This window comes from Ambystoma mexicanum, chromosome 14, assembly GCF_040938575.1.
Source record: "Ambystoma mexicanum isolate Mex_15411 chromosome 14, UKY_AmexF1_1, whole genome shotgun sequence".
NCBI lineage: Eukaryota > Metazoa > Chordata > Amphibia > Caudata > Ambystomatidae > Ambystoma > Ambystoma mexicanum.
Window position 1 is genome coordinate 156435556 of NC_090940.1, and position 22044 is coordinate 156457599.

The 22044-nt window shown below is 48.4% G+C and overlaps 1 protein-coding gene and 1 pseudogene across 1 annotated transcript in view; one reads left to right on the forward strand and one right to left on the reverse strand.

The window, feature by feature from the left end:
* LTK (leukocyte receptor tyrosine kinase) overlaps positions 1-22044 on the reverse strand; it is a 621554-nt gene that overhangs the window by 537634 nt on the left and 61876 nt on the right. The window lies entirely within an intron of this gene.
* Positions 18633-21235, forward strand: LOC138527537 (double-stranded RNA-binding protein Staufen homolog 1-like; annotated as a pseudogene).

Genomic DNA, 22044 nt, shown 5'->3' on the forward strand with positions numbered 1-22044 from the left:
GATTACGGTGAGTAATGTATCCCTTCTGAGGCTTGTGGAATCTGCTTAGATCACATGCTGTGCATAGATTAGCGAGCAGTACCAGAAGAAGGAGGTGGGATGTGAGAAGGGTCATGAGCAAACAGGTGTCTTAGAACCGCTTGTCCCACTTGTGTATCTGTCTTGGAATGAGTGTCAATGCAGTAATGCTGAGTAAAAGTGTGAATAGAGCTCCAAGTAGCCGCTTTGCAAATGGTGTCGAGGGGAACATTTGCAATGAAAGCCAGAGTGGCACCAATGCCTCTAGTAGAGTGGGCCCTTGGCGTAAAAGGCAGAGTCTTTTCAGAAAGAGAGTAACACAGCTGTATACAGTTGATAATCCACTTCGAGATAGCGCCCTTAGAGACGCGATCCCCCTCTCTGCCTGTAGCTACGGAGACAAACAGTTGATCTGTTTTCCTTAGCGGTCTGGTTTTATTTACATAGTATAGGACCGCCCTACGCACATCTAGGGTGTGTAGTTTCACCTCAGCCGAGCTTTGCGGGTTCTGGAAGAAAGCCGGAAGCTCGATGGACTGGTTTACATGGAACTTGGATATGAATTTAGGTGAGAACCTAGGGTGTGTGCGTAAACCCAGTTTGTCCTTGTGGATAGTAAAGAAAGGATCCTGCACTGACAGAGCCTGAATTTCACTGACCCTTCTTATGGAGGTAATGGCTACTAAGAAGGCCGTTTTATAAGTCAGGTGTTTGAGACTACTTTTATGCATGGGTTCGAATGGGGGTCCCATGAGCTTAGCTAGCACCACGTTGAGGTCCCATCCTGGCGGTGGGTTAGAAATAGGAGGGTGAAGTCTCTTTACTCCTTCCATGAAGGCTTTAACCACTGGTACTTTCCACCACGAGACCTTGTTATGGGATGTGGTGTAAGCCGAGAGGGCTGCCAGGTGTACTTTCAGCGAGTTAAAAACCAACCCTGCATCCAGCAGGTGGAGCATGTATGTCACGACGTTGGAAGGAGTGCAATCAACCGGGTTGATTTGTTTATTCTGGCACCAGATAACGAATCTTTTCCACTTATCAAAGTAACAGTGCCTTGTATTTGGTTTCCTGGACTCCTTTAGAATGTCCATACACCTCTGTGGTAATTTGAGATGTCCAAACTCTATGACTTCAGGAGCCATGCTGCTAGGTTCATAGAGTTGGGTTCTTGATGCACTGTTTGACCCTGCTGCTGGGACAGTAGGTTGTACCAGGCTGGGAGTCTGATGGGTTCGCACACCGCCATCCTGCGTAGGTGTGGAAACCATGGTTGTCTCGCCCACATGGGAGCAACTAGGATGAGCGTCATCGATTCCTTGTTCATCTTGTACACCACCTTCCTGATGAGAGGAGTTGGTGGAAAAGCGTACGCAAACATCCCTGACCAGTTCATCCACAGGGCATTCCCTTGGGAGTCCGGTTGGGGGAACCTGGATGCAAATCCTGGGCATTGTTTGTTTTCGCTTGTGGCGAATAGGTCTATAGTGGGGAACCCCCACTGAGAGAAGAGATCTTCTACTACATCTCTGTGAAGGACCCATTCGTGTTCTTCTGGGAGGGAGTCTCTGCTTAGAGCATCCGCTAGGGAATTGAGCTCCCCTGGAACATGTTGCGATGACAGGAAGATGTTCCGTCTGAGTGCCCATATCCATATTTTCTGGGCAAGCTTGGACAGATTTGGCGAACGAGTCCCCCCTTGCTTGTTCAGATAGAACATGGCTGTCGTGCTGTCAGTCCTGATCTGCACCGACAAGTTCAGTAGATGGGGCTCGAACGCCCTTAGCGCTCGGAATACTGCCAGAAGCTCTAGCAGATTGATGTGGTTCTTGGCTACTGAGTGAGACCAGAGACCCTGAGCTGTGTGGTGGAGATGGTGAGCTCCCCACCCAGTCAGGCATGCGTCTGTAGTTACCACTGCCTGTACTTCGGGATCGTAAAAGAGTTTTCCCCTTGCGAGATTCTCTCTTGTCCACCAGAGTAGGCTCTGTACTAGTGTTGGCGAAACGACCACTAGATCATCCCACTGACCACTTGCCTGAGACCACTGTTTCGCCAACCATTCCTGCATGGGACGCATGCGTGGGGGACCAGGTAAATGCATGACGCCATCATGCCCAGTAACCGCATAGCTTTGCGTACTGTTATCTGTTGACCTGACTGATAATGCGGAATTTGCAGAAGTATATTCCGAATTCTCTCTTCCGAAGGGAAGGTCAATCCTTTCTGAGTATCTAGGATCGCTCCTAGAAACTGTTTTGAGGTGCTTGGCACCAGACTTGACTTTTTCTCGTTGATTGAGAAGCCTAATTCGTGGAGGAGGTCGATAGTCCTCTGAATGTTTGACCTGCAAATTCCTGGGGTTTCCCCCGTTATGAGCCAGTCGTCCAGATAAGGGTACACCGGGATTGCTTCCCTGCGTAGGTGTGCAGCCGCCACCGCCAGTACCTTGGTGAAAACCCTTGGTGCTGAAGCTATCCCGAAGGGCAGTACCTTGAATTGGTAGTGGCGACTGTCTACCTTGAAGCGCAAGTACTTTCTGTGCGCTGGGAGCATGGAAATATGAAAATAAGCATCTTTCATATCCAAGGTTGCCATGTAATCCCCCTTTTTTAGGAGGGGGATTACCTCTTGTAGCGTGGTCATACGGAATTTTTGGGGCTTGACATACTTGTTGGCAGGCCGTAAGTCCAATACTGGGCGCATTGTCAAATCTTTCTTTGGCACAAGGAAGTAAGTTGAATAGATACCCTTGTTTACCTGGTGTCCTGGGACGAGTTCTATCGCGTCCTTTTCTAGCAGAATGGCGATCTCCTCGAGAAGGATCCTTTGATGCTCTAGGGAGTGCACTCTTTGTCGTGGAGGATGATTCCGGGGACGCTGCAGTAGTTCTATACAATATCCTGCGGATACTGTTGACAGCACCCATCTGTCTGAGGTGATCCCTTCCCAAGCCTGGGTGAAGGTGGAAATGCGTCCCCCTACTGGGGTTGCGTGGCAAGGGACCCTGAACTGAGCGTCACTGTTTTGGTGGAGGCGTGCCCCCTCCCTTGTTGGGGCTGCCTCTGCCTCTTCCACGACCTCTCTTGTTACCCCTGCCGTAACTCTGGGTAGACTGCTGGTTGTTATTCCATTGTGTACCCTGTCCCTGGGCATAGTTGCCTCTTTGTGAATTTTGGCCGCGTGGGCGACGAAAATTATTGTTCCCCCTCTGGTTAGGGGGTTTGTTGGTAAGCTGGCCAAGGGATTTGAGAGTCTCATATTCATCTTTGGCATTTTTAAGTGCGTCTTCGACCGCTTTCCCAAACAATAGGTCGGGTTCCACTGGCTGGTCTATTAAAGAAGCCTGGGTCTCTGTCTTGAATCCCGACTGCCGTAACCACGCATGTCTCTTGATAACAGTACCCTCTGCTATCAATCTCCCTGCGTTGTCAGCGGCGTCGAAAGTTGCTTTTAAAATGCAACCAGACACGGCTCTCCCCTCTGCCGAGATCCGAGCCAGCTGGCCCTTTAACGGTTCTGGAGCAGAGGCAATGAGCGCCGCGACTTCTTACCATTGATGGCAATTGTAACTAGCCAACAGGGTGGTGGAATTCCCAATCCTTGCTTGGTAGGCGGACGTTGAGGCTACCTTCCTGCCAAACCCGTAAAGCTTTTTGCTCTCCTTGTCGGGAGGAGCTTCTGATGAAGATAAGGGCGTGCCAGCCCTTTTTCTAGTGTTGGTCACCACTAGGGAATCTGGTTTAAGATGTCCCCTTATATACAGAGGGTCAGACTGGGCTGCCCGGAAAATCTTTTCAATTCTGGGGTTGACAGCTCTGGTGAGGTTAGGATTCACCAGGGAAGGATCTATTCTTCGTTGGATGGATTTGAGGATAGGGATGGTCTGAGCGACCGGTCTTCTCTCTCCTACAAACTCCTCCGCGAAGTCCCTTTCCTCCTGTACACCGTGGGTGTCGATGTGGAAGTGTTCCGCTGCTCGAGCGAGAACCTCGTTAAGGAGGGGCTGGTTATCAACTGGAGAGTCAGTAACTGGGGCTTCGCTTTGTACTGGGGAATCTACTCTGTACATTTCCTGCTCATCTTCTTCCTCCTCCAGGTCCTCATCTTCTGCATAGTAATCTGTCCCGGTTTGTTCCTCCATAATTTCTAACTCCTGGTCCTCTTCAGGGAAAACTTGTCCCTGGTAACTGGGAAGTGGAGTAGAATATGGAGTGGAGTAAGGCTGAACCTTGAAGGGTTCAGGTCTTTCGACCCGGGGCTTTTTACTTAGCGGGATAGGATCGGAGGAGCCTGAGGGTGTGGCCCCTTGAGGGTTATATGAAAGAAAGTGTTCTGGGTTCTTGTCATAAAAATCAGCCAAGGAAGACATCCTAGACATAACCCTGTCTATGTCTACACTGGACCATTCCCTGGAACAGGGTATTACTTTAGCAGGTGATGATTTATGGGACTTTTCAAGGGTAGACTTGTGTTTACTTGTCTGCCTAGGGTGAGAGGATGGCTTTACAGGGGTGGAAGGCTGTGCTTTCCGCTGTTTTCCCCCCTCCCCGTGCGTGGAAAAATGTTTTCCCTGTCCCTTGGAGGCCCCAGAGACTTTCGACGCCTGGCGCCGAGGGTCTGGAGAGGTATCTGGGCGTGGGGCCTCACTGGTGTTAACCGCGGTCTCGGTATCTTGGAGCGCGGCCTGGGGGTGGAAGTCGTCTTCGTCTCCCGACGATCGAACTTCCGTTAATGTGTGTAGCGAGGCACTCTTGGCAAGAGTGGATGATTGCCTTGCGTCGTGAGGTGATCTCGATCGAGAGCGCCCAGAGGACACCGAGTCGGACCGTTCTTTTTGTGCCTCTTTCCGGGAAGTCGACGTCGTCGAGGTCCGGTTGGTCTTAGTGTGTTTAGTGTGTGCTAGGTGTGTAGCGCTTGCGTCGCCGGGGGTCTTCCCCATAGCCGCCCTGACGGACGACCTTCCGAGGTCGGGGACCTGCGCTCGTCGGCTGTCTTTCGACGCCATAATGCCCTCGCCGTCCGAAAGTACGGCGTCGCTGCCATCGCTGAAGGCGCCCTCCGCTGCCATGGCCTCCTGCCTGGCGTGGTGGGCCCAACGCTTTGTCGAACGGTCCTTAAGTGTCTTAGGTTTAAACCTACTACACGCTCTGCAGTTCGCTTCGGGGTGATCCCTCGGCAAGCAGAGATTGCATGTGGCGTGCCTGTCGACCCAAGGGTATTTGCGATTGCACTTGGGGCAGAATTGAAAAGGGGTACCCTCCATACGCACCTTAAGGCAGCGGGCTGCTAAGTGTAGGAATATATAAAATGTAACTATATATGTCAAGAGTGAAGAGTATGTACCACCCCCCACTCTCCCTACTTGTAAGGGCCGAGGCCAGCGGCCTACTAGGCCCGGGCCGAGGCCAGCGGCCTTCCGAGGCCCAGATCCGTCGTGCAGCAGTCGACGGTCGATGACTTCTCCAGCCGTCGTCGATGTTGAGGGTCGACGTTGGGGTGGGGAAGGGAATGAATAAGAAGTATAATTATAATAACAGCAAAAGTATGGCTAAGGCCAGGGAACTCCGCAAGATGCTTCCGACCAGTATGGCGGAAAAAAACAATCTGAGGATCCTACACGCGTGAGGGATCTTGGGTACAGTGGACGTCACACTAGGGATAGTATTACTGGCACGCCTGTGTCGACGCCCATTTTCGACTTTCGAAAAACAAACTGTAATACTCCGCAGCTTCCACTAGATGTCGGCCTATGCACAGCATGTGATCTAAGCAGATTCCACAAGCCTCAGAAATATATATATCTTTTGTGTTTTTTTTTTAAGGCGAGTCTGGGATTTGAACCTGTGTTTGCTCAGCGTGGTCTTGCTCCCATACATGGATATAAATCCCATATATATATATATATAGTGACTGCTTGTAAACAAGCCTGACCTTTGACCCTGTCAGTTTATGAGTCATGAATTAGGCCGGTCCATGACAGGTTTTTATATAGCACTGCATGCCGGATTCCGCCCGCTTCCAAGCACTATCAGCCATCGTGATTTCACTCAGGCAGGCTGGCTTTTTGCAAGGTGACAGTTCTTTAAAAAGACGATTTGTTTATCCTTGTACCAGAAGATGGTGTGGCTGGAGTAGGCCCTTTTGGAAGGGGCGGCAGCAGAAGAGAGGAGTGGGCCCTCAGCGCTTCACTTCCCTTAAAGGCAGGCACGCCCCCTCCTTTCTCCTCTATTTACACACGCCGTCTAATCTCCAGGGGGCATTCCCCTGCAGTGCGCTGGCCGCCAAGCCTGAATCAGCACTGAATCAGCGCCAACTAGGGGGGGGGGGGGGGAGTTCTGCTGAGCGGAGGCGACGCGAGGGAGAAGAGGTCCCGGGTGTTAGGCCGGGCAAAGCTAGATCGCAGGAGTCTGGTGGGTTCTCATTTTACCATTCGTTAGCAATTAGGGCCGTGTCATTTCTCAGTCAGTTGCATTCTGGAGTTGCAGTCTTGGGTCCTTCCAATTCAATAACATGGACTTCAGTAAAACTGTGCTGTAAGCAGAGGTGTTGCTAGGTCAGGAATAGGTCAGGGGCTACACTAATGTTGAGACTGTCGGGATTCGGGGCTAACTAGCCTTTTGGTTGTAGCTCCTGGGCTTCTATCCGGGGCTACAATCAAAAGACATGGGCTATAGCCCCCTGAGCCCCCCTCTGGCTGTAAGCAAAGGCCACGACTGGAATAGGATGTCCCAGGTGTGTCACTTGGTAACATTAACACCGACTTCAGTGCTCCGGAAGAACCCGCCTCTCAGATGCGGCTTCTATGCACTACACTGTGTACCCCATTCCTAGCAACCCCCAATACTCCAAACAAGAGCGGGTGCAGGGGAGCCCGCATTGCCTATTGGTGGAACAACAGTTACGTTCCAAATCCTCGGTCTTGCTTTACCTCTCCCAACCTGCAAGACGAACTCCTCTAATAGCCGCCCCACCGGGACCTCTACTCCACGGACCCCGACGTGTTGTCTGTTCCCTTTGCCGGCTGCGAGAGGCGAGGAGGCAGGTGCTTCTCTGTGATTGGCCCGCAGTTCAGGAATTCCCGCGCCTGCGCATAAAAGCCGTGCAGTCCCGCATGCTCTTCTGGGCCGCAAGTAAGGCTCTCACAGGTCTGACTGCTGCCCCCTAACAGAGCCAGACCACACCGCACAGCATCCTTCCTCTGACCGCTGCTTCGAGCATCTCTGGGGGTCATCTTGGGTTGAGGTCACCCTAAATGTTATCATGCTTTTATACTGAGCCAAATCACCACCATGGTCGATGGCTTGTGCATGGAGTGGCGTACTGTGTGCCCCCCGCCAGGGGTATCCAGACCTTGGTCTACTGACGGAAAGACAATGGGTGAGGGGCGAGATAAGAGGATGGGAAAGAGGGAAATAGATGCTGCGAACAAAGTGAGGGAGGGATGCATGGACCGATACAATGAGCCAAAGTGAGGGAGGGATGCATAGACCCGATACAATGAGCCAAAGTGAGGGAGGGATGCATAGGCCCGATACAATGAGCCAAAGTGAGGGAGGGATGCATAGACCCGATACAATGAGCCAAAGTGAGGGAGGGATGCATAGACCCGATACAATGAGCCAAAGTGAGTGAGGGACGCATAGACTCGATACAATGAGCCAAAGTGAGGGAGGGATGCATAGACCCGAACCAATGAGCCAAAGTGAGGGAGGATGCATAGACTCGATACAATGAGCCAAAGTGAGTGAGGGACGCATAGACTCGATACAATGAGCCAAAGTGAGGGTGAGCCAAAGTGAGGGAGGGATGCATAGACCCGATACAATGAGCCAAAGTGAGTGAGGGACGCATAGACTCGATACAATGAGCCAAAGTGAGGGAGGGATGCATAGGCCCGATACAATGAGCCAAAGTGAGGGAGGGACGCATAGGCCCGATACAATGAGCCAAAGTGAGTGAGGGACGCATAGACTTGATACAATGAGCCAAAGTGAGGGAGGGATGCATAGACCCGATACAATGAGCCAAAGTGAGTGAGGGACGCATAGACTCGATACAATGAGCCAAAGTGAGGGAGGGATGCATAGACCCGAACCAATGAGCCAAAGTGAGGGAGGATGCATAGACTCGATACAATGAGCCAAAGTGAGGGAGGATGCATAGACTCGATACAATGAGCCAAAGTGAGGGAGGGATGCATAGACCCGATACAATGAGCCAAAGTGAGTGAGGGATGCATAGACCCGATGCATTGACCCGATACAATGAACCAAAGTGAGTGAGGGATGCATAGACCCGATACAATGAGCAAGGGGAAAGATAAGAGGATGAGAAAGCAGGAAATAGATGCTACAAACACAAGGAGGTATGCATAAACGCGATACAATGGGCGAGGAGGAAGATAAGAGGAGGGGAAGTGGGAAATAGATGCTACGAACACAGGGAGGGATGCATAAACGCGATACAATGGGCGAGGAGGAAGATAGGAGGGGAAGTGGGAAATAGATGCTACGAACACAGGGAGGGATGCATAGATCTGATACAATGGGTGAAGGGACAGATTAGAGCATGGGAAAGAGGGAAATAGATGTTACGAACAAAGCGAGCAAGGGACGCATAAACATGATACAATAAAAGTAAGGATAGAGATAAGAGGATGGGAAGGAGGGAAATAGATGCTACAAACAAAGTGAGTGAGCGATGCTTAGACCCGATGCAATCGGTGAGGGGAGAGATAAAAGGGTGAGAAAGAGGGAAATAGATGCTATGAACAAAGAGAGGGAGGCATGCATAGTCATGATACAAAAAGAGAAGGGGATAGATAAGAGGAGGTGAAAGCGGGAAATGGTTGTTACGAACAAACGAGGGAGGGATGCATAGACCCGATATAATGGACGAGGGGAGAGATTAGAGGATGGGAAAGCGGGAAATAGATGCTACAAAGACAGCGAGGGAGGGATGCATAGACCCGATATAATGAGCCAAAGTGAGGGAGGGATGCATAGACCCGATACAATGAGCCAAAGTGAGGGAGGAATGCATAGACCCGATACAATGAGCCAAAGTGAGGGAGGGATGCATAGACCCGATAAAATGAGCCAAAGTGAGGGATGGATGCATAGACCCTATACAATGAGCCAAAGTGAGTGAGGGATGCATAGACCCGATGCATAGACCCGATACAATGAGCCAAAGTGAGGGAGGGATGCATAGACCCGATACAATGAGCAAGGGGAAAGATAAGAGGATGAGAAAGCAGGAAATAGATGCTACAAACACAGGGAGGGATGCATAAACGCGATACAATGGGCGAGGAGGACGATAAGAGGAGGGGAAGTGGGAAATAGATGCTACGAACACAGGGAGGGATGCATAGATCTGATACAATGGGCGAAGGGACAGATTAGAGCATGGGAAAGAGGGAAACAGATGTTACGAACAAAGCGAGCAAGGGACGCATAAACATGATACAATAAAAGTGAGGATAGAGATAAGAGGATGGGAAGGAGGGAAATAGATGCTACAAACAAAGTGAGCGAGCGATGCATAGACCCGATGCAATCGGTGAGGGGAGAGATAAGAGGATGAGAAAGAGGGAAATAGATGCTATGAACAAAGCGAGGGAGGCACGCGTAGTCATGATACAAAAAGAGAAGGGGATAGATAAGAGGAGGTGAAAGCGGGAAATGGATGTTACGAACAAACGAGGGAGGGATGCATAGACCCGATATAATGGACGAGGGGAGAGATTAGAGGATGGGAAAGCGGGAAATAGATGCTACAAAGACAGCAAGGGAGGGATGCATAGACCCGATACAATGAGCTAAAGTGAGTGAGGGGTGCATAGACCCGATACAATGAGCAAGGGGAAAGATAAGAGGATGAGAAAGTGGGAAATAGATGCTACGAACACAGGGAGGGATGCATAGATCTGATACAATGGGCGAAGGGACAGATTAGAGCATGGGAAAGAGGGAAATAGATGTTACGAACAAAGCGAGCGAGGGACGCATAAACATGATACAATAAAAGTGAGGATAGAGATGAGAGGATGGGAAGGAGGGAAATAGATGCTACAAACAAAGTGAGTGAGCGATGCATAGACCCGATGCAATCGGTGAGGGGAGAGATAAAGGATGAGAAAGAGAGAAATAGATGCTATGAACAAAGTGAGGGAGGCACGCATAGTCATGATACAAAAAGAGAAGGGGATAGATAAGAGGAGGTGAAAGCGGGAAATGGATGTTACGAACAAACGAGGGAGGGATGCATAGACCCGATATAATGGACGAGGGGAGAGATTAGAGGATGGGAAAGCGGGAAATAGATGCTACAAAGACAGCGAGGGAGGGATGCACAGACCCGATATAATGTGCGAGGGGAGAGATTAGAGGATGGGAAAGCGGGAAATAGATGGAGGGATGCATAGGTCCCATACAATGGGCGGGGGGATAGATAAGAGGGTGGGAAAGCAGGAAATAGATGCTACAAACACAGCGAGGGAGGGGTGCATAGGCCCCATACAAGTAGTATGGGGCCACCTTTTGGGGGAAAATATCTGTTGGATGGTGCATTAAAAGCAATGCCCGATAGGCCAATCCGAGTCTGATTCTGGTGCCTAATGCATCATCAGGCCTTTCAGAAGCAACATCAGATCCCTGTGTATAAATTAGAACCTATTTTCTTCTCTAGAGACAACCAGGAAGTGTGCAATCTGGGCACAAACCACCTATAGATGCCTTCATTCAATACTTTTCCTTCGTTCTTGTAGCTGTTCCCAGCTCCCCAGCCAATCAGCAAGGGGGATCTAACCACCTGTAAAGGTTGTAATGCAAGTGTCCCTTTTACAGCTCCCCAGCCAATCAGCAAGCTTGGAATGGGGGGATCTAACCACCTGTGAAGGCTGCATTGCAAGTTTACCATTCCCAGCCAATCAGAAAGCTTGGAATGGGGGGGATCTAACTGCCCGTAAAGGCTGCATTGCAAGTTTCCCTTTCCCAGCTCCCCAGCCAATCAGCAAACTTGGAATGGGGGATCTAATCGCCTGTAAAGGTTGCAATACAAGTTTCCCTTTCCCAGCTCCCCAGCTAATCAGCAAGCTTTGAATGGGGGATCTAACAACCCGTAAAGGCTGCATTGCAAGTTTACCTTTCCCAGCCAATCAGCAAGCTTGGAATGGGGGGATCTAACTGCCTGTAAAGGCTGCATTGCGCGTTTCCCTTTCTCAGCTTACCAGCCAATCAGCAAGCTTGGAATGGGGGATCTAACTGCCTGTAAAGGCTGCACTGCAGGTTTCCCTTTCCCAGCTCCCCAGCCAATCAGCAAGCTTGGAATGGGGGATCTAACTGCCTGTAAAGTCTGCATTGCAGGTTTCCCTTTCCCAGCTCCCCAGCCAATCAGCAAGCTTGGAATGGCGGGATCTAACTGCCTGTAAAGGCTGCATTGCAGGTTTCCCTTTCCCAGCTCCCCAGCCAATCACCAAGCTTGGAATGGGGGATCTAACTGCCTGTAAAGGCTTCACTGCAGGTTTCCCTTTGTGATGTCTGCACACTGAGCGCTGGAACAAACCCAATCACAGGAATCATAAAGAGAGTTTCCCATTGTATCCCCGGCCGGCAAAAGCTCCAATACCGGCGTCTTGTCTCGGGGCCACTAGTGTGTGCACCAGTCACCTACCACACAATAGTGTCCTCTGGTGTGGGCTCCAAAACTTCAATACACTAAACATGTTCAAAAACAACATGACCCAAAGCAATCCCAGACGGTGAAGAGCATTAGTCAGGAACACGCCCATGCGGATTGCTCCACTGGCATCACTCCGTTGAAACCCCCACATGGCATCAGGGATTGTGTTTTGGTAAGGGTGTCAGAGTAACCCTGCTTAGGCCACTCTCATAGAGATGCAAGTCTATCCATCTTGGCTGCATCTTTTGATAAAGCTGTGGTAAGCTGATAAGAGCATGTGCTGGGTATCTCTTAGCACACCTGGAACATATCTCACCATCATCGCATCGGATTGGGTGGATATGCAGGTCAGCCTTTTTCTGAAACAGAAAAACATGGCGGTCAGTCGTTGTGAGATGGGGATTCATGAATCGACTGCTGCTTGAAGTTGTTTGATTGGTTGAAGGAGTGCTGTTTTCACAGCAATTCACTTTATATGAAGACACAGCCACCCTACTGATGTCTGATTATGTCTTCCTTTCAATATGTGTCTAGCAGTGTGATCTGCTGTAAGGTGAACATTCCGTGTGATCCTTATTTGCAATTTGCACCCGGGAAAGATAGACTGATCAATGAGAATCGGACTTTCCCGCAATGCTCTACTCACAGCCCGCACCGCCGCCATTGTCCCTTTTTGGCTGACAGCTGCCATTTTGGAACATGTTTCTTCTAGCTGCCGTAATCCAAAACCTAGTCCCCTTAACATTTTAATGGCGACAGCCATTTTTTTTTTCTCCAACAAGGATGGGCTTGCGTTGAGCTGATCTCCCGTGGGACAGAAAAAAAGAAAACCATCAGAACCCCGGTAAAATCCCAGGATGCAAATAGCTTTCATGCCCGGCCGGGGGCGGAGAGGGGCTTTAATTTGCGGGACACTGGGACTGGCTGACACTTGTTTTAGTCACAGCTCAGGGTCCTCACCCACCATTAACACCCCTTTGTCTCCACTCCCTTTGCTGAGAGTAACAGGCACAACAGGAGTGGAGACAAAAGGGTGTTAATGTTTGACCCATTAACCCCATGACGGGAAGGGGTGGGGGGCAGAGGAGGAGCTCACTGATATCGCGGCTGGAGGTGAGTGAGGCTTGCTTCAGGCAGTGTTGAGTGGCCTTGCCGGTAATTCGCCCTTTTGACATAATTATGTATTTTTAAATTTTACAGCGTTTCACGCAGTTAAGGATGCAGCCATTGTCGTGGTTGACCCTCCCCTGGTCCTTGCTCAGCAGTTGTGTTACTCATTGGGTCAGAGTCAGTTTTTGCACTTTTGTAAGCACCACCACAATACCCAACTTCCCGTTGCCACTAAAACGAGAAATTGGGTGATTGCCTCTGCATTGCTAATTGTCCCAATGACGAAACGTGGCTGCTCTTGGCTCTGACTATACTTGCACCTGTGTTAACACTCAAACTAACACAACTCAACAGGTTGTCCTTGTGCCAGCCCTGCCCATTTTGCAAATCCGTTCATGTGTTGAATCTACAACGATTCCCTGATGCAAACGTCTGACCACACCCAGACAAGATTATGAATGTTAGCATGCGCCACACTTAAAGAAACCTCCCCTGAATACAAGGACTACTTGTATTTTAACCAGCCAACTTTCTCTCTTTTTAAAAAGCCTCACCCTCAACAGTGCAATTAAATGATTTGCCCAGGACCACACGATTTGGTTGTACCAGGAGTGTTGCAGTATGCGCTTAGTTGTGTAGACAAGACCACCTCTGTTCATTTTTACATGCTTTTCGTTAGGCCACGCCTTCAAGTTTTAGGCCACGCCCATCAGGCAAGCCACTCCCCCAAATGAGGGCCCCCCCTCAATTTCTTATCCCACTTAAAGCACTGGGTCACTGGTAATTTTCTGAACTTTATTCCTATCTTTTAGTTGCGGAATGCCATGTTTTGGCACTTTTGTAGCTGCTCTTGACATATGACGGCCAAAACGAATTGGCAATGCCAATGCTTTTGAAGCAGCGGAGAGTGAAGCAGTTCATCAGACCACCATTAGAGGGATGGATTACACACCAGCCCGGCGGTGACAGAGAACGTCACTCAGAGCGATGGTTATTGCGTTGGTGTTGCTCTTCTTGTCAGTGATGGCGCACTATGTCTTCGACGCTCTCAGTGCCCGGAACAGCAGTCTCTTACGTCGGTTTGTCAGTCTGGGTCTGGCGGGCACAATGAGTCAGGACACATGGCGCTGTCTCTGCGATGGCACACTGCGTTGTTTAGTGTCACTCAGTGCCAATGAGTCGTCACTCCACAAAGCTCTCAGCATCAGGCAGCTTGCTTCTGAAGGGGTCCAGCCCACACAGTTCCCCACGGAGCCTCCTCCCTCTATGTTATAATTATAATTGGTTATTTATAACGCGCTTAAGATTTCTAAGCGCGGGGCTGGGATTCGAACCTGTGTTGCTCTGGGTCGTCTAGCTTCTAAAATGAGTGCGTTGCCACTGAGCTATACTATCCGTTCGTTGCGTTATTTTTGGGTGAAAAGCAAGTAATGCTGCATCAAAGGTCACTTGTATAAATGGCTGTCAATATCAGTTCTGGATGAACCTTGTGTGGTATACAAACTTAATTTTCCAAGTCCAAAATGTTGCACTTATAGAACAATTATTCAAAGTCAGGAATGGTTTCCCGAGTCAACCACATATGTACAGGGAAGTCCGCCTTGCTCCAAAGTGTAAGGTCTGTGGAGAAGCAGCGTCTGTTATTCACCAATAGCCAAATACATATCTTGGCCCCACAGCTGCTATTCCCAATTATGAGACCGATTCAGAAAGAAGGTACCAGGAGTAACTCTGAATGGCTCCTGGAGAGAGACTAGGCAAGTCAGCAAAAAGGTTACCTAGAGTGTCTCCGTCTTACTCCTGGCTTACTCTCCCATTTACAGGAGTACATCAGGAGTAAGTCAGAGTTACACCCAGCAACTTCTTGGTGAATCAGCCCCTAACTGTGTACTATGTTCACTCTGAGAATGATCTCCACACCACCCAAGCCTAACCATCAGCGAGGCATCCCCTGCCCCACGTGCCCCTTGTACGTGCCCAGGTACAGCTCTTCCGGTGCTGGGCACGTGCATTTGTAGGGCTCCAGACAGGAAATAAAACCTCCCAGGTGATCCAACATGCGGGCATCAGAATGCGCCTTGCAGGTGGTGCACTACCCAACAGTCCAAGGCAATGTGAATAAGTATATCTATTTATATAGTGTTTCATACCAAAGTCCTCCTTCGAAGCACTGCAATAATAAGTGGCATCATTGCCCAATTTTAAGGGGCTCAATTTATTAACCTCGGAGGAATGAAAGGCAGTGTGGGCCCTGCCGAGATCCAGACCTCTGAGTGCAGGAGGAACACAGATCTCTGAAACGACCACTTGCTCTACCTCGCAAGCACTCTTAAGCCTTGTAGGCTATTAGTAGTATTATTCTTATTAGAGTGTTTATTGAGCGCAGACCTAGCTTCTGCAAGCAACAGAGCACTTTACAGATCATCATCCAAAACTGGATGGCACTAAATAGTCTCATCCAAAACTGGATGGCACTAAATAGTCATCATCCAAAACTGGATGGCACTAAATAGTCTCTGTCTCAAAGAAGACAGAAAACCTCAGCGTAGGATCCCCAGCTAAAATAGCGGCTCTCCACCCAGATTACTCAGCTATTATTATCGATGGCACCTGTATTCCAGTGCTGAAGCAAGTGAAAACATTAGGAGTCTACCTCGACGCCAGTCTTACTATGACTAAACATATCAAAGCGCTACCCTCCTCCACGGCCTACACCTCCAAACTTATTGCTCTCTGCCGACAATTTCTGACACCAGCAAATTGCCTTACCTTGGCCAGGGCCTTAGTACTATCGAAATTGGATTACTGCAATGTATTACTACTAGGCAAATCCAATACCAATCTATCCAAAATGCAACTTCTGCAAAATAAAGTCCAAAAAAATCGGACCACATTTCCACATTTCCAAGACAAAGAAGGACGCTCACTGGCTTCCCATCAAAGCAAGAATTATCTTTAAAACACTTCGCATTGCACATAAATGTCTGACCAAAAAAGGCCCAATTTGCCTTAACAATACTCTTTTCCCAAAAGAATACACCAGATCACTAAGATCCAATGACAACCTCCTATTGGCACCCCCTCGTTACAAAACTACTAGAGCGGGGGGCAGCAGCTTCCCTGTTCTAGCCCCTAAACACTGGAACACCCTCCCCATTAACATCAAAAAAGAATCTTCCTTCCATCGCTGCAAGAAGTTGCTAAACACCTGGTTATTCAACCAATATTAGCACTAAGGGACATTCTTCTGTGAAAGTGCGACATGCCAGTGAAATCTGTAAACTGTAAATATTGTCTATCTTGTTGTACTAGCTCGCCATCTGTGTTGTAATTTATGCTCTGTAACAATGTATGACCAATCGCTAAACTGTCTTGTAACCACGCCGTGCTACCTGTGGGTCTGGGGGTGTAATAAATAAAATAAATAAAAGTAAATAAATAAATAAATACATCATAGAGGGGACGACATCTTGAGGGCAGCAGAGATATGAGGTAGTGGGGAGCTAACAACGGCGGAGGGGGAGGGCGGGCGATGTGGCAGCAAATTATTTGCTAGCAACCAGTGGAGGAAAGAGAGGCGAGCAGCCAAGCCCAGGTAGTGGGATACTGACGATTCCCAGGAGACTTTAATTGTCAATTACTCTTGGAAGCTTCGGATGAAAAATCGAAGGGAACGGGTGGAATCTCCCAAAGGATTTGACTTTCCGGAGTAGTCAATGTCCCCAAGTTGGCCCAGGATGCAAATGGAGTGTATTTATTTTCCATGTCAATAGAGCAGGAGGTGGAGGGAGCAAGAGGTGGGGGGGAGCAAGAGGTGGGGGGATCAAAGGCTGAGGGAGCAAGGGGTGGAGGGAGCAAGGGGTGGAGGGAGCAAGGGGCTGAGGGAGCAAGAGGCTGAGGGAGCAAGAGCTGAAGGGAGCAAGGGGTGGAGGGAGGAAAAGTGGAGGGAGCAAAAGGTGGAGGGAGCAAAAGGTGGAGGGAGCAAAGGTGGCTGAAGCAAGAGGTGAAGGGAGCAAGATGTGGAGGGAGCAAAAGGTGGAGGGACCAAAGGCTGAGGGAGCAAGAAGTGGAGGTGGCAAAGGGTGGAGGGAGCAGAGGTAAAGGGATCAAAGGCTGAGGGAGCAATAGGTGGAGAGAGCAAGAGGTGGAGGGAGGAAAGGTGGAGGGAGCAATAGGTGGAGGGAGCAAAGGGTGGAGGGGCAGAGGTGAAGGGGTCAAAGGCTGAGGGAGCAAGAGGTGGAGAGAGCAAGGGGTGGAGGGAGGAAAGGTGGAGGGAGCAATGGGTGGAGGGAGCAAACATAGAGGGAGCAAAGGTGGACAAAGCAAGAGGTGGAGGGACCAAAGGCTGAGGGAGCAAGAAGTGGAGGTAGCAAAGGGTGGAGGGAGCAGAGGTGAAGGGATCAAAGGCTGAGGGAGCAAGAGGTGGAAAGAGCAAGGGGTGGAGGGAGGCAAGGTGGAGAGAGGAAAGGTGGAGGGAGCAATAGGTGGAGGGAGCAGAGGTGAAGGGACAAGATGTGGGGGGGAGCAAGAGGTGGAGGGAGAAAGATGTGGAGGGAGCGAGAAGTGGAGGGAAAAAGAGGTGGAGTGATCAAAGGCTGAGGGAGCAAGAGGTGGAGGGAGCAAGAGGTGGAGGGAGCAAGGGGTGGAGGGATCAAAAGGTGGAGGGAGCAAGGGGTGGAGGGATCAAAAGGTGGAGGGAGCCGAAGCCGAGGTGAAGGGAGCCAAGGTGAAGGGAGTTAGATGTGGGCGGAGCAAGAGGTGGAGGGAGCAAGAGTTGGAGGGGACAAAGGTGGAGGGAACAAGAGGTGTAGGGAGAAAGAGGTGGAGGGAGAAAGAGGTGGAGGGAGAAAGAGGTGGAGGGAGCAAGAGGTGGAGGGAGCAAGAGGTAGAGGGAGCAAGAGGTAGAGGGAGCAAGTGGTAGAGGGAGCAAGTGGTAGAGGGAGCAAGTGGTAGAGGGAGCAAGTGGTAGAGGGAGCAAAGGTGGAGAGAGCAAAGATGGAGGGAGCAAAGGTGGCCACAATTTGCAACAGCAAATCTATTGATTTATTTAGCAGGTTTCTAGGCACGAACGTCAGTCAAAAGCGAGGCAGATCTCCAAACAATATACACATTTAAACACACCACATTGCAAAATGTCTTAAAGAGTCTAAAAACTATATACATAGCAGGTGCGTTTGTAAAGCGCATGTACACCTCCAGAGGGGCATCTTTGCACAATTGATAGATAACAGTTGGGTATTGTTGCCAAACTTAATGGTACTCATTTATCCACCTCGGGAGATGAAGGGCTGTGTCTGGACCTGCCGGGATTCGAACCCGTGACCAGTGGATGTATTAGTCCACTGAGCAACGCCAACAAACATTATTAACCCATTTAAAGTCACATGGCCTACCACCCCGGGTTGCACTTTATTTCCAGAATTCACAGGGCTGGTTGCACAGCTGGGCCATGTTCATTTCCTAATGCAAACAAGCAAGGTGCTTTATTCTGTTCTTAATGAGAGAAGGGCGGGGCTACAGTGAGGGGAGTCTGGGAGTGGATTTCACAGGATCGGGGCACAGCTTGGAAAACACTGCTTTCCTGTGTTTCCCCTTTCCGCCCTGGGAATCGAAAGTCACAATAAATCGGCACTACCTGCGGCCTGCCATCCTCAGAAATCAGCCCCCAGCACCTAGCTACGCTACCGTATATGGACTAGCATCGTCTGGGACTCCTGCAGCAACGGCAGGCAGCCAGGGCAGGAGGAAGAGCGGTAGAGTTCATAACGCTGAATAAACTGCACTGAACGCTGTTTACCAGGGTCAAATTCCTCTTGTTGAACATGTCCCAGGTTCACAATGTATCTACAAATCTTTCTGGGAGCCAAATCTTGAACACGAACCGACAGTCTATTTCACAGCCTTTGAGTATTCCCTCTACAACAAATTGCTGCTCTCTGAAAATGCAGGAAGACCCATTCAGAATTCTGCTTTACCCTCTGCATCCGTTACATCAAGCTCTGCTGCAGTTACTCCAAACATGGCAAACCCCAAAGAGAAAACCCCAATGTGTCTTGTGAATGAGTTAGCCCGTTTCAACAAGGTTCAGCCAGAATACAAGCTTCTGAGTGAAGAAGGTCCAGCGCACTCAAAGGTGTTAACAGTTCAGCTAACTCTTGGGGACCAGCACTGGGAAGCTGAAGGAACTAATATTAAAAAAGCTCAACATGCAGCAGCGGCCAAAGCCTTGGAAGGTACAACCTTTCCCAAAGCTGCAGTTCGCCCTACGCGTGGTGAAGGAAAACACCCAGACAGTGTAACCCCCACAGTTGAACTTAATGCACTTTGCATGAAGCTTGGAAAGAAACCATTATATAAACCTGTTGATCCATGTACAGGGATGAGATCCACCTACAACTACAATATGAGAGGTGGCGCTTATCCTCCACGGTACTTCTACCCATTCCCTGTTGGACCTATGCTTTATCAAGTTGAACTGTCTATTGGAGGTCAGCAGTTTCATCGAAAAAGACGAACAAGACAGGCTGTGAAGCACGATGCAGCTGCTAAAGCCTAGAAACTCTTGCAGAATGAGCCCCTGCCTGACAAACCAGAGGTGAATGGTAAAGAACCAGATGATGAGAATCTCAATAAATCTGAAATAAGTCAGGTTTTTGAGGTTGCGCTTAAAAGGAACTTGCCTGTGAACTTTGAGGTTACTAAAGAGACTGGCCCTCCTCACATGAAGTGTTTCGTAACTAAAGTATCCATGGGGGACTTCATGGGCGAGGGGGAGGGAAAGAGTAAAAAGATCTGCAAAGATTTTACCCTTGCACTTGCGCGATCTGAATGACACCTGGCCTAGTAGGATCGTTGTCTGTCTCCCCTTGTTTCCCCCCCGCCTCGTCGCGCCTTGAAACACTTGTGTATAGACGCGTTACAAATGCCATATCATATCATTTCATATCATATCTCCAAAAAGAATGCTGCGATAGCGGTGTTAGAGGAACTCAGAAAGTTACCGCCTCTTCCCACAGTTGAAAAAAAGAAGCCACGAATCAAAAAGAAAAACAAAGTCAATAGTCAAGCTCCAAACCAGCCCAGAATACGGCCAAGGAATGAACCCGATTAGCAGACCTGCTCAAAAACAAGCCAAAAAAGAGAAAGAACCAGAATATACGCTCATCACTGAGCGTGGTCTTCCAAGACGAAGGAATTTGTCATGCAGGTTAAAGTCGGCACCCACACTACTGAAGGGAATGGCACCAATAAAAAAGTAGCTAAACGCAATGCCGCTGAAAATATGTGAGAATTTATGGGTTTTAAAGTCCCACAGCCCCAACCTCCTAAACCAGCACTGAAGACAGACGAAAAGACACCAGTGAAGAAACCAGGGGATGGGAGAAAAGTAACTTTTTTTGAGCCAGGCTCTGATGAAGACGTTGCAGTATGTAATAAAGACGATGAGTTTAGGATGCCTTATCACAGCCATCAGCAACTTCCTGCTGGTATTCTTCCCATGGTACCTGAAGTCGCACAAGCAGTTGGAGCCAATCAAGGGCATCACACCAAAGAGTTCAACAGAGTAGCCCCAAATCCAGCCAAGGCAACAGTAACTGCGATGATTGCAAGAGAATTATTATATGGGGGCATGTCTCCAACTGCAGAGACCATATTGAAGAATACCTCTTTGGGCTATGTTCCCCATAGCCCTCTGGCTAGACCTTCTGCACAGTTGGACTATCTTTCAAATGTTCAAGGAATACAGGTTGAATACAAAGACTTTCCTAAAAACAACAAAAATGAATTTGTTTCTCTTATAAACTGCTCATCTCAGCCACCACTGATAAGCCAAGGGATTGGGAAGGATGTGCAATCATGCAACGATATGGCTGCATGAAACATTTTAAAGTTACTGTCTGAGCTGGACCAACAAAATACTGAGATGCCAAGAACAGGAAATTGAGCAATGTCTGTATTTCGACCATCCATTAGAGATCTACAAATTTATCCAGCCGTCAACGCAGGAGTCCAGAAATCGGTAATGGATCCTTCTGGAACTATCGGCCAGTGCACAAGCCACTTAGAAAGTGGCTATGAAACTATAAAGTCTCAATGCAAAGAAAGTGTGGATTACCTTTAGCGATGTGATATTGCCAGTTCCCGAAACATGGCTGAAACAAGAAATGGATAACACCAACCTCCTCAAACCGGCTAACTCAAACACTTTGGGACAACACTGGACAGCACTGCCTAAATAGGCATTTGACTGCATCCAAACCCAAAAGCACCATAGAAAATGAAATGCTTGTTCCGTGTAACTTTACTGATTTAGATTGCTACAGCATTTACGTCCTTCTGTAGTTTCTAAACCAAAATAGGTGCTGTTTCTTCAAATTATAATGAAATACAATTGTATAGTTTCTTTTGAAGGTATATGAAGTTTAATTTGTATCTCGGAAAAGAAAGTTTAGAAATTTTGTCAGACTAATCCTAAACCATAAAAAGATCATATCCATGAATGTAGTTATATTTTTTGTTTTTTTAAATTAAATTAGAAAAGTATAGTTTGGAGAAACCTAAGTACAAGTTTAAAATATATAGTTCAGTCATCGAACATTAATTTAAATCTCCAACGGTTGTGTAAATTCAATATTTTAGGACTTTTTAAACAGTGTTACTTAATCATTTAAGTTTTTCTTTGGATTGCGTTTTTATTTTATTGCAACAAGAACATAATTGTTTTGATATTAGTTTAACGATTATACAACGTGTATGTAGGTCACAAAAATTATCACTGCATTTCAAGATGTGATCTCCAGGTAGCATATTAAAAAATGCAAATTGATTTTCCTTGAGTGCTTTATACTGTTTAATTACATCTCCATGTAGGGCTGAAAAAATACCTAATGTTTATATATAAACTGTGTTGCTTTTGATGTTGTGTTATTGTCCACAGAGATGTGTTCAATAGGTTTCTGTTTATGGTCCAGTAAAGCACGATAACCTTGCAAGTTAAGTACTGCTTTGGTTCATTGTTTACTCTGGAATTTTTTCCCCCCATGGAATGTAAGTAAAACATAGTGTTTGTCACCAATAAATGGGAAAAGTGATGTTTGGTGAATGTATTTTTATGCAGGTTGACCTGTTTAAGGTTTTGTTTATGATGGTCTAGTGTGAATTTAAAATACTATCAATTTGCCTTTAAATTCAACCCAGGCTAGCATGTCATGCCCAAAGTCAAATGTG